Source organism: Notechis scutatus, chromosome Z, assembly GCF_049901735.1.
Source record: "Notechis scutatus isolate UNSWTSFEM ecotype Mainland chromosome Z, rNotScu1.2, whole genome shotgun sequence".
Taxonomy (NCBI): Eukaryota; Metazoa; Chordata; class Lepidosauria; order Squamata; family Elapidae; genus Notechis; species Notechis scutatus.
This window is the reverse complement of record NC_142025.1, coordinates 36598124-36613983: the sequence shown is the minus strand read 5'-3', so window position 1 is coordinate 36613983 and position 15860 is coordinate 36598124. Positions and strand designations below refer to the sequence as shown.

General features: G+C 41.1%; 1 protein-coding gene and 1 long non-coding RNA gene across 9 annotated transcripts in view; one reads left to right on the top strand and one right to left on the bottom strand.

The window, feature by feature from the left end:
• HDAC9 (histone deacetylase 9) overlaps positions 1 to 15860 on the top strand; it is a 518734-nt gene that overhangs the window by 198395 nt on the left and 304479 nt on the right. The window lies entirely within an intron of this gene.
• On the bottom strand, positions 8793 to 9986 carry LOC148128822 (uncharacterized). The gene is made up of 2 exons (XR_015745584.1): positions 9477 to 9986; positions 8793 to 9236 (listed from the first exon to the last, which is right to left on the bottom strand). It is a non-coding gene; the product is annotated as an uncharacterized LOC148128822 (long non-coding RNA).

Sequence of the window (15860 nt, the reverse complement as noted above, 5' to 3'; positions counted from 1 at the left end):
TAAGAAAAATAAAAGAATAAGAGAAACAATAGGACAGGGACGGTAGGCACGTTGGTGCGCTTATGCACGCCCCTACAGACCTCTTAGGAAAGGGTGAGGTCAATAGTAGACAGTCTAAGGTTAAAGTTTTTGGGGTTTGGGGAAGAGACTACAGAGTCGGGTAGAGTATTCCAGACATTGACCACTCTATTGCTGAAGTCGTATTTCCTGCAATCAAGTTTGGTGCGGTTTACTTTGAGTTTGTATCTGTTGTGTGCTCTTGTGTTGTTATGGTTAAAGCTGAAGTATTCATTGACAGGTAGGACATTGCAATGTATGATTTTATATACCATGCTTAAGTCGGACCGAAGGCAGGCGTAATTCGAGGTTTTCTAGTTTTAGAATTTCGAGTCTGGTGGCATAAGGTATTCTACAATGGGTAGAAGAGTGGAGAACTCTTCTTGTGAAATACTTCTGGACTTTCTCAATTGTGTTAATATCACATACGTGATAAGGATTCCAGACTGATGAACTGTATTCGAGTATTGGTCTAGCAAATGTTTTGTATGCTCTGGTTAGTAGTGAGATATTACCAGAGAAAAAGCAACGTAGGATTAGGTTAACAACTCTTAATGCCTTTTTGGCTATGTAGTTGCAGTGGGCTCTAGCACTTAGATCATTAGAGGTGAGTATTCCCAGGTCCTTTACAGAGCTTGGGTCATCAACAAGATCTTGACTATTCAGCTTGTATTTTATTTTCTGATTTTTTTACCAATATGTAAGACAGAGCATTTATTTGTTGAGATTTGAAGTTGCCATATGTTAGACCATTCAGATACATAGTCTAGATCTTTTGTAGGGTAGTAGTATTGTCTGTGGTATTGAACAGCTTTACATCATCAGCGAAGAGAACGCAATTGCTCTTGATATGATCACAAAGGTCGTTTATGTAGATTATGAAGAGAGTTGGTCCTAGAACACTGCCTTGGGGAACACCACTATTGACAGGTACTGGATTTGATAGGGCGTTCCCAATTTTGACCATTTGTTGTCTGTTTGACAGGAATGCTTCTATCCAGTTATTCAGTTGTCCAGAGATACCATAAGATTTTATTTTTAGGAGTAGTTTGTCGTGTACCACTGAATCAAAGGCTTTGCAGAAGTCTATGTAGATTGCGTCTATTGCTTTGCCCTGGTCGAGTTGTGTAGTCCATATGTTTTTGCAGTGTAAGAGTTGCAGATTACAGGATAGTTTTTTTCTGAAACCAAATTATTTATTGGAGAGTAGGTTGTTTGTCTCTAAATGGAGGATGATGGATTGGTTAATAATTGATTCCATGACTTTACAGGTGACGCAGCATAAGGAGATTGGTCTGTAATTTTCAACTAGGCTTGGGTCTCCCTTTTTGAAGATAGGGATGACTGTGGCTTGTAACCATAGGTTGGGCAAGGAGCTGGTCCTGAAAGATTTTTCAAAGATTATGCTTAGAGGTTTGGCTATGGCAGTGGATAGCTTTCTTAAGAAGTAGGCACATATTCCATCGGTCCAATAGATAGAGATGGTTTTAGGTTGCGTAGTGCTTTTTCAGCGTTGTCTACTGTAAAATCGATATGTATTAGATCATTGTTGTTATCTGTGGTACGGCTAGGAAACATTGGGCATGATCCATTACTGTTTACAAACACTGAGCCGAAGAATGTGTTAAAGATGTTGGCTTTAATGGTGTCGTCGCTGCAGTCTTTACCATCGGGTCCTATCAAGGGAGGGATGGACCTTGAGTCTTTTAGTTTGTTGTTTACAAAATTGTAAAAAGCACGGGTGGAATTGGTGCTTAGAAGGTTTTCCTCTTGTTTAATGTGGTAATTGGTGCATTCGGTCTTTATCTGGTGGCATAAATTTTTGTATCGGTTTTTGAAATTAGCGTGACCAGATTTGTTTTTCCTCCAGAGTGATCTCTTTTTGGATTGAAGTTTCCTTATTGATATGGGTAATCTGCTTTTTGTTTTGTTTTGGAGTTGTTGTTGGAACATATAGTTTGATGACTCTTTTGACTTCAAGTAAAAATATGTTGTAATGGTCTTCAACAGTATTGCATCCAGTGAATAGAGATTGCCAATCGAGGGATGAGAGATCGTTATCTATAAGATCATAGTTGCCTTTTTGAAGTTACAATTAGGGATGACATCATTGTGGTGATTTTTGTGTGGGCGTATGTTGAGGCAAAAGTCAATCATATTGTGGTCACTACTGGAAAAGGGTTCTTTGGTTTGTATTCCGTAAATTAAATTCAAACTATTGCAGAAGATGAGATCGAGGCAGTTGTTCAGTCTAGTGTTGTTGGTTACTAGTTGTTCAAGACCTAGATTTGTAATAGCATTGTAGAAGGTTGTGTGTATGATTTCAGTTGTACAATTATTTAGGGTCCAGTCGATATGAGGTAGATTGAAATCTCCAAGAAAGATAAAGGGTATGGGCAGGATGTAGCCCATGTTAGTAGTGTATTTAGCTTGTTTACATGTTCGATGTCATAATCAGGTGCTCTGTAACATAGTAAGAATCGAATTGTGATATTTAAGGATAGTTCACAGATGATGGTTTCAGGAAGGGCAAGCTCCTGGGTAACTTGGATATTTTTTAGATGTAAGGATTTTTTATAGAATATAGCAACACCACCTCCTCGATGATTTTCACGATCTGATCGGTAAACATGATAGTCTCTTACTGTGGTAATGGAGTCGGGAGAGATGCATTGAGCCATGTTTCACAGACAAATATAATGTCGAAGTTAGCCATATTTAAGAGGATGAGAAATTCAGGTATTTTATTCACGAGGCTTCTTGCATTGAGTAGTTTGCATTTAAGTCCGGCAGCAGTTGGGATTGAGGTAGTTGGGGCGTGCGTGCCTAGTCTTGGGTGATGGTGGGTGGTGGGTAGTTTTGGGTGATGGTGGGTGGTGGTAGGTGGTTGAGGTAGGGTGGTGGTTGAGGGTAAAAGTTGGGTATTGGGTTACGTGTCTTACTTTTGATACAGTCAGCATGGTAGTCAATGTACAGGTCCTTCTCTCCATTGTCTAGACGGGTTTTGAGTTCGATGCGGAGTGCACGGGGCGGGCACGTTGCTGTATGGTTAAGTCAGGGCGGCAACGGAGGTTTTTGTGGTTGGTGTTGGTTTTGGCGAGTGAGTTTATAGTGTAAATGAGTTTACGTTTGCTTGATTCATTTTGCAAATGATCCTGCACAAGCGTGGAGCCACAGAGCCGTCTCTATTTTTGAGCTCTCGGTCAATGCGGGAAATGTCAAGTATTTCATCACGGAGATGGTTGATGCTTGGTAATCTCTGATGATGTTTCGGACAGTTGTGATGTCATCATTGACAATGCTGTCTTCTAGTCCAAATAAGATGGCGTTTGGGCGTTTCCGTTCACGCTCAACAGCTTCTCTGATGAGGATTGGGATATCAATATTTGTCTGGGTTGCGTTTATTTGTGGATTGGGTTTTGGATTGGATTGTGGTTGTTGGGTGGAGATGTGGTTTGTGGCTATTTGATGTTCAGGTTTTTGTGTTGTGTCTTTTTTTCAAGGTTGGTTATTCTTTCTTTTACGGTGTCCAGGGATGCTAATATGGTGTTGAGGATGTTTTAATGGTTTCGATGGTTGAGGATGTTTCAATGGTTTCAATGTTTGGGGATGTTTTGATGGTTTCGCGGTATCATCTCTTTTAGACAGATCTAGTTTGGATATGCATAATTTGCAGAAATATGGAAACTCATTGGATGATTCTAGGTATCGAATCATTTGCTCAGGTAATCCCAAGCAGTCATGGTGAGTGTATTTTTACACAGAGAACATTTGATGGAGTATTTATTATCTTTTAGATTTTTGCAGCATTTAAGGCATGTGCAGGAGTCTTGAAGTTCATTGGTGCAGGAGTCTTGTAGTTCATTGGTGGGGATTGTCTTCTCATTGAGTTGTGGTTTGAGGTAGGATTTTTTTTTTGGCATGGTAATATTGGTAAAATAGTACGTTGATTGAATTAATTAAATGAACAATTTAGGGTAATCTATATAGTCAATATTACATCAAACAATATCAAACAATCTATTGTAGTAATCTCTCAAGTCAGATAATATTCCTAAGCAACAATCAGCCTGGTCAATTAATTACTCTAATCACTAGTCAATTATTTACACTAATCATTACTCACACTGTTCATTTAAATCCACTAAATCAAAGATTTTACTATTCAATTAAATTGCATGAATTTTGGTCTTTTAAACTAGTCAGTAATCATACTATTTGTACTAAACACTCTAATCACACTAATCAGTTAAAAAACAATAAATCAATTAAACCATTAATAAAATATTTTATAGAAATTGTTTATCTAATCGTTGATATAGGTGATGAGGTAGAAAAGTTGTAAGTTTTGAGGTGATGAGGTAGTATTAGGAGTCTTCTTTGTCTGCGGGGCTCGTCCTAGTTAAAATGGCATACCCCCTCCACTCTTATTTAAGGGCTTTTAGATCGTGAGGAAGGGATTACCGTCCTCGGAGCTCATCAATTTTTCAAGGGATGGAGAACTTGGCTACGAATCGTCCTTTCTCTGGATTCACACGGGGACTTAGAACCAGAAGGAAACCTCTCCGGAGCGACCCACAACAGGAGACCGAATTGGGAGAGAAAGTTGGAGCGCTCTCACCCAGCGATCCTCCCGGCCGGCGCTTCTTGGATTTTCTTCCTTCTCTCTCCAGTCCCCGGGAGCTCACGGCGAGAGTTGCAGCGGCGGACACAAGAGTCGGAGGCGGCAGCTTTAGTGGGGACCGGAGCGAAGCAGCGGCAGCGGCGTCTCCTCCGTCTTTTTCTTCCTCGCTGCCCGTCGTCTCCCTCAAGTTTTTCAGCAGATCGCTCGATCTCCTTACCCGACAAAGGAAGCGGCGGTCACAAGAGTCGAAGCGGCAGCTTAAGCGGGGACCGGAGCGAAGGGCGGCAGCAGCAGCGTCTCCTCCGTCTTTTTCCTTCTCTCGCTGCCCGTCGTTTTCCAGCAGATCTCTCGATCTCCTTACCCGACAAAGGAAGGCTGCTCAGAACGGGATTCCTGGACCCTGGCAGGATCTTCTTATTCCAGATCGGCTGGCTGCCTTTGTCCCTTTATCTGCCTTTATCCATTACAGAAAATCTTTTACTATGTAGAACATAATAAGATGTGGACGATTTTATGTTATCTTGGCAGTCCAACCAATTTGATCAGACTTTTCAGATGACTGTATACAGGAGGCAACAGTGAGAATACTTTCCATCTAATATTGGAAATGTGATCTCAAGTGCTGCACTCCTTTCTAAAACTAAGTTTTACATCAGGTAATACTTGATTGATGATATTCTGTGGCTCTGTTGAATAACCTATAACAGCATCTTGCTTGAATGAAAAATCAATGCAATCATGCAATAATTGGAACAATCTCTGGCATTGTCTTTCTTTACTAATGGAATAAAACAGATTTTTCCCCAGTCCTGAAGCCATTGACAAGAAGACCATGTGGTCTTCTCTTGGGCGGTAATTAATTGGCAGTGACCCTAATAATTCCATAGGTATTCCATTAATTAATTCCTGAGGCTGTCCAATTCGGCAATTTCTCTATAGCCCATTCTACTTTTTCTTTCAAGATGTTTGGTTCTTTATTAATTGAGCTGTCATCATTGTTATCGTGATGATAAGTCAAAATGCTTTGAAGTTCTCCCATATATTCTTTGTCCCTGATCTTAATCTCCTGCTGGTCACTTAGTACATTCCTGTTGCGGTTTTTAACAGTTCCATACTATGTAATCTAAAAATTGGATTATTTAATTCCTCTATAGCAAACATGACCTTAATATGTCCGTTCTTCTAGATGTTGACCCTGCCTATTTTTGTCTCTCCTGGCTTGAAAATATGTTTAGCTTTTTAACTTCATCCTTATTATATTCGCTTTGCCTGCCCTTGCTAACCATAATCTATTTTAATTGTATTATCAGATACCCATTTGTTTGTTCTCTTTGGTTTTTGACATAGATTTTCCAACAATTTCCATGATGTTACCTTGGATCTTTGACCACTGTTCATTTGGATCTTTGTCTTCTAGATTCAGTGACTCAATCCTGTTCTTAACTTCTTTGGCATACATAGATGAGTTCACGCTGAATTTTGGAGGGATAATAACTTTTTTCACTGTGCACACTTTGAGCTTCAGTTTAGCCACTAATAGCCAATGGTCTGAGCTACAAATAATGCCAGAAGTATCTTAAGAGATGCAACTGAACTTTTCCAGCATTGCTAGCATAAAATGAAGTCTATATGGTTTCTTTTTTTTAATAGATTTTTTATTTTTACAATATAAAGAGCAACAGTTTCAATGTCTAAATTAACAGTATGTTATCTGGTTACAGTTAATTTGAGCAATAGTCATCATCATGTTCATTGATAATGATCATATAATAACAGTATTTTCTCCACATAATATTAATACTTAATTGTTATTACTAAATCATATTGATAATAAACATGGTAAAGTTAATCCTTCTCTTATAATTTTAAATGTTCTAACTTCTGTTTCTGTTAGTTAACCATTGATAAAATGAATCCCATGTTTCAAAATATTCCATATCTTCCTTCTCTTTAATTTCAAGTATTAATCTATCCATTTCTGTACATTCTAGGTTTTTTTTAAATTATCTTGTCTTGTGTAGGGATCTCCACACCTTTCCAAATTTGTGCAGATACAATTCTGGCTGCTGTTAACACATGTAATATTAAATACATAGTCCCTTTATTATATTTTTCTGGTATGATATCCAACAGAAATAATTCTGGTTTTAAATTTATATATTCCTTTATCATTTTTTTCTATCCAAATATATATTTTTGTCCAGTATGACTTGGCTTTTGGGCACATCCACCACATAAACACAATAGAATAACCAAAAATTTTAGTCCACATTAACATTGTTTCCTTTATTTGCTCTTCTTCCATTCTAATACTCAGTAGGTAGGTATAATTTTTTAAAATTAATTTCTCATCAGTTAAAATCTGGTTCAATTCTGTTGGTTCTTTATAAAAACCATATAATTTAGCATCTTTTTCATATCTTGATTGTATTTGTACCTGTGGCCACCAATATATATATATCGATATATTGCTACATATATCGACTATTCAGTTCCTGTTTATTTCTCCACTGAGTCAGCGGGAGAATCCAGAGTGGGTAGTCTCATGTCATGTGCTCTTCTGATTGTTCAGTTATATTTCCATTGCTAATCGCCATAGATTCAGTGGTTCAATCCTGTTCTTAACTTCTATGGCATACATAGGTGATATGTTGTTCACAATGAATTTTGGAGGGATAATAAATTTTTCATTATGCACAGTGTGAGCTTCAGTTTAGCCACTAATAGCCAAGTGTTTTAAGAGATCCACTGAATTTTTCCAGCATTGCTAGCATAAAATGAAGTCTATCTGATTTTGATGTATCCATCTGTTCATATGTATAAGCATCACTTACATTAAATAAACCATGTGTTCATTGTACTGAAATGATTTTTCAGGCAAAATCCACTAACTGATTGCCAATTTCATTCCGTTTATTTAGCCCAAACTTGCCTACCATTCTTGCAACTACTCTTTGGCCTACATTTGCATTGAAATCACCCATATACAAAAGATCGTTCTTTGGGAGTACATTGAAGCTCACTGTAAAAAAGTTCAATTTCATCATCATTTGAGCCTACAGTTTGAGCTCTTTTGTATTGTGATGTTGAATGGCTTGCCTTGAATTTGGAGATATATCATTCATTTGCTGTATGCTCTGTGATTCTCAACACATTCAGCCACTTATTTTGCTTTTGCTTTTTGTCTGATGATATCGTTTCCAGAAAAAGAAATAATAAACTCTTCTGATTTGAACTGACCACTGCCTGTTTAGTGTAACTCACTGATGCCAAGGATATCTATGTTAGCTCTAATAATTTCTCTTTTTATAATTTGAAAGATATATTGAGCTGCTTGGACATACTGAGGTGGTATAGTCCATCTTTTTATTTTTACAGTGAAATTTGACCCATATTGTGCAATGGCCAATATAATTATTAGAATAAAAAACATGGAAGAAATTATTAAAAGTGATATTATACCTAAATCATTTCCAAAAAACACCAGAAAGAAACCATATTAATTGACTATCTTCAAGGAATATCTCTTACCTAGGGGTGTCAAACTCAAGGCCCGCGGGCCAAATGTGGCTTGCAATATGGCTAGATCTGGCCTGCAGGGCTGCCCTGGAAACAGCAAAGGACCAGCCCCCAGTGTCTCAGCCACGGACCAGGCTGACCAGATGCTGATCTATAATTTGATTGCTGCCATCTGGCCAGAATGCAGTCAGCCTTAGATCTGCAGGGCCTCTCTAGAGCCAGTGAGTAGTGGGAGGAGTGGGAAGGAAAGGAAGGAAGGAAGGAAGGAAGGAAGGAGAAAGAGCCTGAGAAAACAAGTTTTTTGGGGGAGGGGAGGCAGCAAAAGAAGCAACATTCCTTGGCTGGGAAGTGGGCAAAGGCAGAAAGGGAAAGTAATCCTCAGACCCCACAAGCCAAGTGCAGTTCCTGCTGCTCATGGAAAAGAAAGGGGAAAAAAGGCAAGCCTTAAGCTAAATCCCCGAGGCTGACATAGCTGTAGCTGGCACCTGATCTCATATACTCTGGCTTCTCTGCTCAATTGCTCACCTCCTTCAGTTCCAATCCTCATGTGTGGTGGTCTCTCATGGAAAGAAGACACAATGCAAGGCTGTCTCGGGATGAGAGCCCAGAGCAAACTCTGAAACCCTCTTTTATTAGAAGCAATCTTTGTTAACGTAGCAATTTTTGTTAGCGTCCTATCACAAACGCATTACATCACACAAAATGCACTGATCATTCGCATAAGCATACAAGGCTGCAAAGTTTAAGTTTGCTACAGTTCTGGTTAGAAATGGCAACAATTTGTCCTTGCTCCTTGCTCAGTGTTCCAGCCAACCACCAGAAGGCTCCGTTGTCCTAGCACGTACACAAAGAATAATTCCCACATCTCCCCTGTTTTTCCTTTTTAAGAGACAGGGAGTGTTTTAGTCCCAATAACAGCCTTTGTCAGGCGCGTAGGCAAGAGTGCTGTGCATGCTGATGTTATCCACGGCGTTCGTGACTTCTTCAACCATCACAAACATCTTGTCCTCGTCTGGGTCGTCACAGGTTGGCTCTCCTATCTCATCTTCGGATGGCAGTGGTTCATATGTGTTAGTTATTTGTTGATTCCAGAGAGCCATTACCTGCGCAGTGGCTTTTTCTCAGCCAAGAGGGATAAACTGTTAGAAATAGTGCGTACAAAGATGGGTAATACACAAGGCAATACAACACATCCCGCAGCAATCATACCAATGAGCGCTACAATAGCTTGCAAACCAGGCAATTTTGGGAACCAGGATCCAAACATGTCTCTTACTTGAGCAGAGTCAATAGGTGGGGTGTACCAGTAGTTGTAAGCAGTGGTGGCCCCCACGTTAGTCCCGGACACCTTTTGAAAGAGATATTTCTTTTCCTGTAGATAAGATCTCTGCCAGCTGTGTGAGCCGCAGGTAACTCCTGCAGTGTCGTTAGGACCTTGACCTTTGCTGATGGCAAGGCAAGCATCAAAGCATACTGAGGTGTTGGTACCCCCCCGAGTGACATTATGGGTTATGTACCCATTTTTTGTTTGACTGGTAGAGAACATTCCTGCAAGATCAGAACTGGAGCCACCTTTGTATGCATAGACATATAGGGATGCTGTAATGGGTCCCACTGCCTTAGGCTCATAGCACTGAATGCCTTCGGCAATGTAACATCGCGCATATTGAGTGTTGTTATGCAGACAAGGGGAGACCGTCGTGGAGTTGCACTCAGGCTTCAAAGTACCAGGGTGGATTGGGTTTCGTTCCGCTGCGAGTAGTTTTGATGCAGGCGTCGCAGGAGGATGGGGTGGCTGTCGTGTCGGCAGGAGCGATGTGGAAGCCCAGGAGGCAAATGATGAATGCAGCAAGCAGCTTCATGATGCTGATGTAGGCAAGGCTGGTTTGGGTAGAAAAGGCCTCACTTGTCGTCCGGGGACCCAGGTGGTGGCGTTGTTGTAGGAAACAACCACGTACCCTCGTCCCGAGGTTATAAGTTCAGCAGGCCCGTGCCATGTGGGATCTGGCAACTGTCGAAAGTAGACTGGAGGTCTAGGAGCATCCTTGGATGGAGAGCAAAAGTGTCGAGAGGCGGCAGAAGAAGCAGGTGTGCCAGACTCATTCAGGAAATTCAGTGTAAATAAGCACAAGTTAAGCTTGTTTTGCAGCGTGGGTAGCCCTGGGGTGAGTTTCCCCATTGAGTTTTGAACTTTGTCAAGAGCATTCTTTAGGGTCAGATTGGCTCTTTCTACTATGGCCTGCCCTTGAGAATTGTATGGAATGCCAAATTTGTGCAAAATGCCCCATTGTTTACAAAAGGTAGCAAAGTTGGTACTAGTATAGGCGGGGCCATTGTCAGTTTTTAATTCCGAGGGCTTTCCCAGGCACGCAAATGACCGGATGCAGTGGTTAATGACATGTTTTGTGGTCTCTCCTCTTTGCGGGGAGGCCATGATGAACCCTGAGTATGTGTCCACTGAAACATGGATATATTTCCATGGTGCAAAAGGCGCATACTGGGTTACATCCATTTGCCAAATTTGGCAGGCCTTTAAGCCTCTGGGATTTACTCCCATTGGCAGGGCAGGGCTTGCTTGCTGCAAGTAGGGCATTGTTGAATAATTGCAGCAGCCTCTTGGGCGGTGATTTGGAATTCCTTCATAAGAGCCCTTTTATTTTGATGAAAATAGTTATGACTGTCCCAAGGGGTTAGGGAAGAAGAGAGAAAGCGGATAGAATAGTAGCAGCGGATGCGCTGTTAATTGCTGCAATGCAAGCAATTTATTTACTAACAGCGCCATTGATCAACCCAAACAGGAACATCCGTGGTTAAGGTCAAGCGAAGGGGAAGAGGGTGAGTCATTCTAGCTGCAATTTAGCGCCAAATTGAGAGAGCAAGTCCCTCCCCCACAAATTCGTGTGAAGGGGAGGATGACGGGCTTAATTTGTGCAGTCCCTGTGAGATTTTCAGAAGTCACAGCGAGCCAAAATTTACTGATGCGAGCCGTTTGAATCCCTCCTACACCTCTTACCGATGGGGAGGTCTCTGTTTCCCAGTCTGTAGGCCACTCGTCAGAGCGTATCACCGAGGCGTCCGCACCAGAATCCAGAAGACCGGTGAAGCGGCGACCCTATGATTAAAGCCAAGAGTGTGGGCTTAGTTTTGGTGATAGATCTAGTGAGGGCAAGCACATCAGAGGGAAAGTGCGGTACCATGATCATTTTTGCTCGACGTCACCCTTTTGTAACCGGCTGGAAGAGTGGATAGCACAGAAAGGTTAATGGCTGAGAGTTTTGAGGAAGGATAAAGCAGATCGGGAACCACAGAGATTCCTTTGAGGAGGGCATGAGGGTGAGATTGTATAAGAGCAGTTTTATTGGAGGAGAATGAGGCAGAAGGAGGAAGCTGTGCGCCGACAGAGAGTGGTAGATGGGGAAAGGATATGAGCACATCTTCTGCCACTGATAATTCATACACAGTGGATGGTATATGGGCAGCCTTGGGGGAGGGGCTAGCTGCCGGCCCCTCTACTCGTTTCCCGAGGGTTCAGTTTTTGATCGACATTGATTAGCCCAATGATAGCCTTTCTTACATTTCGGGCAGACTGTTTTTGGTCGAACATCTCTACTGGCGGAGGGCTTTGCTGCCCCCCCGCCGGGAGCTCGACATTGTGATTTAAAATGGCCGGGCTTCCCACAATTGTAACAATTACCAGATGGCTTATTACCTCTGGTGATAGCTGCAGCCATCATTTCGGAAGTGTATTGGTGTGTTCCCACCACCCTGCAGGCTTGTAGGAATTGGGCTAGAGTGGCATCTGGAGAATTAATCAAGGGAGTAAGCAAGGTTTTACAGTCTGCATTAAGCGTTCTCATATGCCAATTTAAGGAGAATTTCTTGCCGAGCCGCCTCATTTGTAATTTGCCTTTGCAGGGCCGTTTGAGGCGTTCAATAAAATCGGCATAGGGTTCATTGGAATTTTGTAGAATTTTGCAAAAGATTGTGCGGAGGTATGAGGTCATCCAAGCGAGAGAAAGCAAGCAAAGCAGCTTGTGCAGAAAGGTTAAGAGCATTAATATGGCTATTATATTGAGCTGTGGGAGCAGCAAAGGCACCCTCTCCTGCCAGTTCATTTGCGGTAAAATTCGGATTTTGAGCTGCCAATAGCGACAATGATGGAGAAACTCCGATCGCCATACAACAAATTGAGTCCCTGTTAGAGTCATATGAAAAAGGCTATGCCAATCAGCTGTGATCATTATATGGGCGTTAGCCATCATTCTAAATAATCCCATAAGTAAATGGAGCCTGAATACCATACATTTGTACAGCTTGTTTGATATCCTTGATTAATTTAACAGGGATGGGTTCCCAGTGTGGGACGTTTTGTCCCTGCGCGTTCTGCGTATAAACTAACGAGAACGCCCGATGGGCAGTCGGAGTGATCTAACTTGCCAGTTCTAACTCCCACAGCGATGGCGGCATGAACCGCGCCCATAGGAGGGGTAAGGCAGAGAGGAAGGCACAGAAGGGAGAGCAAGAGAAGAAGAAGAGGGATTGGGTGAGGGGGGTCAGGAGAAGGGGAGGTTTACTGACCTCATTTGCCTCTGGGGGGCAGTCGGTTTAAGAGACACAGGCGCCACAGCGGGGCAAAGTTGTACAGCAGGATTCACATAGGGAGGGTCCAGAAAGGGGGCCAAGTAGGGGTTGCTCTAGAGAGGAGAGAGCCTCAAAACCACGCTCCAAGCAATTAATATAGACGAAGGGGCCCTAGGACTTGCGTGAAGGTATTTTCAATCTCCTTCCATACTGTAGTTTTGATACTGCCTTTAGCCGGATAAGAAGGGCAGTGTTGCCAGATGTATTCTAGGAGTTCCTCAATAGAGGTTTTTGTGAGGGGGCATGAAGGGAGCCCCCTTTTTAAAAGTAGTAAAAAATTTCGTTTGGTCAATTCTCTGATTTCCTGAATGTGAGCTGCCTGCTCTTTAGAGAATCTACCACCCATACTCACGAGGGATCCGTTGTCACCAGCGATTCAAGCGGATGGGGTGCACCAAGTCTATTCCAGACGATGAGAATGGGTGGGCCAAAGACATATCACTTTTGAGTGGATCACGTCGGGGTCACCAGTTGTGGTGGTCTCTCATGGAAAGAAGACACAACGCAAGGCTGTCTCGGGATGAGAGCCCTGAGCAAACTCTGAAACCCTCTTTTATTAGAAGCAATCTTTGTTAACGTAGCAATTTTTGTTAGCGTCCTATCACAAACGCATTACATCACACAAAATGCACTGATCATTCGCATAAGCATACAAGGCTGCAAAGTTTAAGTTTGCTACAGTTCTGGTTAGAAATGGCAACAATTTGTCCTTGCTCCTTGCTCCTTGCTCCGTGTTCCAGCCAACCACCAGAAGGCTCCGTTGTCCTAGCACATACACAAAGAACAAAGAATAATTCCCACACTCATGCAGGGTTCCAGCGGCGATCAGTGCTGAGCCTGCCGGCCTCTGCCTAAGCAGCCACATGGGAAAGAATGAGGCTGGGGTGGGTGGATTTCACCCTGGATTTTTAAACTTGTGAGGTTTTTCTTCCTCTTTTTCCTCACTTCGCAGTGTGGCTCTCCAGCTCTGGGAGCATCATTTCTGGACTGGAAGCTTTTTCCTTTGGAGTGGTGGGAGTAGAGGAGGTCTCCTCTCCAACTCAGATTCATATCCTCTGTGTGTCTGTGTGTGTCTGTATGTGTGGCTTTTTTCTCTCCCTCTTCTAATCACAATTTTGTGATCACAGGCAAAGTCTGTAAGGTCTGGTGAGCGGTTGTAAGTCCCTTCAATCAGTGTCATTGTAATTTCAAATGGTCACAAAATGAATGATCATAAGTTAAGGACTATCTGTAAAAGACTAAGACATCCTATTGGCATTTGGCTTTTCTGATTGGTTCCAACTTCTGCAATTCTTTTTGAATCATTTCTGTTCTTTTCCTCTTTCTATATATATTTCCTTTCATCATGCTTCTGTCAACCTGATTATATTAAACCTTCTACCAGCATAAGGTTATTGATGCTCATTCATAAAATGAACTGGATGTCATAAGGCAGTCCATTACTGGTTACAAAGGTGCAGGGCATTGGAAGGTTATTGAAATATAAGGGAACCATTTAAAATTTGTGATTATTATTTATGTGATAGTAAAAAAAGTTTGCTTGAAAGTTCAGTATTGTGTAGCATAGTTTTGCAAATTTCAGCACAATAAATATTAAAACTTAAGTCTAGCTTAAGAAGAAATTTAAAACAGCTAATAAAAATGAACAATGGATATTTCTAGAATATCATGTTTGATGAAAAATAGATTGTTCGTAACAGTAGAAAATATAGAAATAAGCGAAATGGATGACAAACGAGATTTTGTTCAGGAAAATAAAGAGGCACAAAAGATTACTATAGTTAAAGCAAAATCACTGAAATTACAGAAGAGAGTTTCAGAATCCATTAGAAAGGCTGGGGGTTAAAGTATGTGCATAGGGATTAAGGGATTTCTATTTATAGGCTATAAATGAAAAAGCTGATGATTGGGGAGAAAGCATAATCACATGCTATAAATAACCTCAAGGTAACAACATAAATGAAGGTTAGGAATATTCTTTCTCCAGATATGGTGAAAAGTGTAGTGGTGGCCTAAAACTAGTCATTAAGCTCTTTATGTATGACAGAGAAAAGTAGTCAAAACCAACAGTGAGAAATGTCAAAATTCCTTTTTCCCCAGCGTAGAATGGGGAATGCTTAAACATCATTTGCAATGGGGATAGTGACAGTGATTGTGCCTATGCACTCAATGCAAAGCATACAGCTGTAATTATAGTGTTTTAGTACTTTTATGTTGTGTACCTTATGTTGCAGTATGTTGCCAGGAGTCTTAACAATATTAAGAAAGATTCAACATAATTGTTTCAGCACCTTTACTTATTTTAGATTTTTACTGGAGTTGTGCCAGTCTTTCAGAGTCTTCCAAGATATACACGGTACTTTCACAGCAGAAATTCCAGCCCTTATTCTCCATTGGAACACTTATTCTCCATTGGAATAAATTTACCAGTCAAAAGACATAACCAGATACTATTAACTCACAAGATATTCAAACCTCAGACTTTGCTTAACCCCCTTCATTTCTCTTTCTCTTCCTCCCCTCTTTCCATCTCTCTCATTTCAAACTGAACTGTAGACAAGGGAAGGAGAAATGTAGGTACACTATAGGTTTGCAATTTACAGTTTTAGCATTTTTTCCTCAGGAAATGACATGTATTAACAATAAAAGTTCATACAGTTTTCAAAACTGACAATGTATTACTTCAGGAAAAAACACATTAGTAGTTCAGATAAATCCCATACTAGTTTTCTTTTGGTCTAGCAAGATTATTCTCAATCCCTATAATAATTCTCCACTTTTTCTGGCCATAAATAAGACCATCCACACATTTCATGGAAGGATGGCAGTCCAAGCAGTATATTTATATGCAGATTCTTAGGACAATAAATTTCTGCTTCCTTTGACAATCTTGTTATTGTGTTGAAGGGGTTCTTCATTAATGCTTCCGAGTCTCAAGGTCTCCACAGTTAATCCTCGTTTAAAATGATATCTCTACTTTGGAGATTGATTAATGAAAAAAGTGCTTACAAGTATGGAT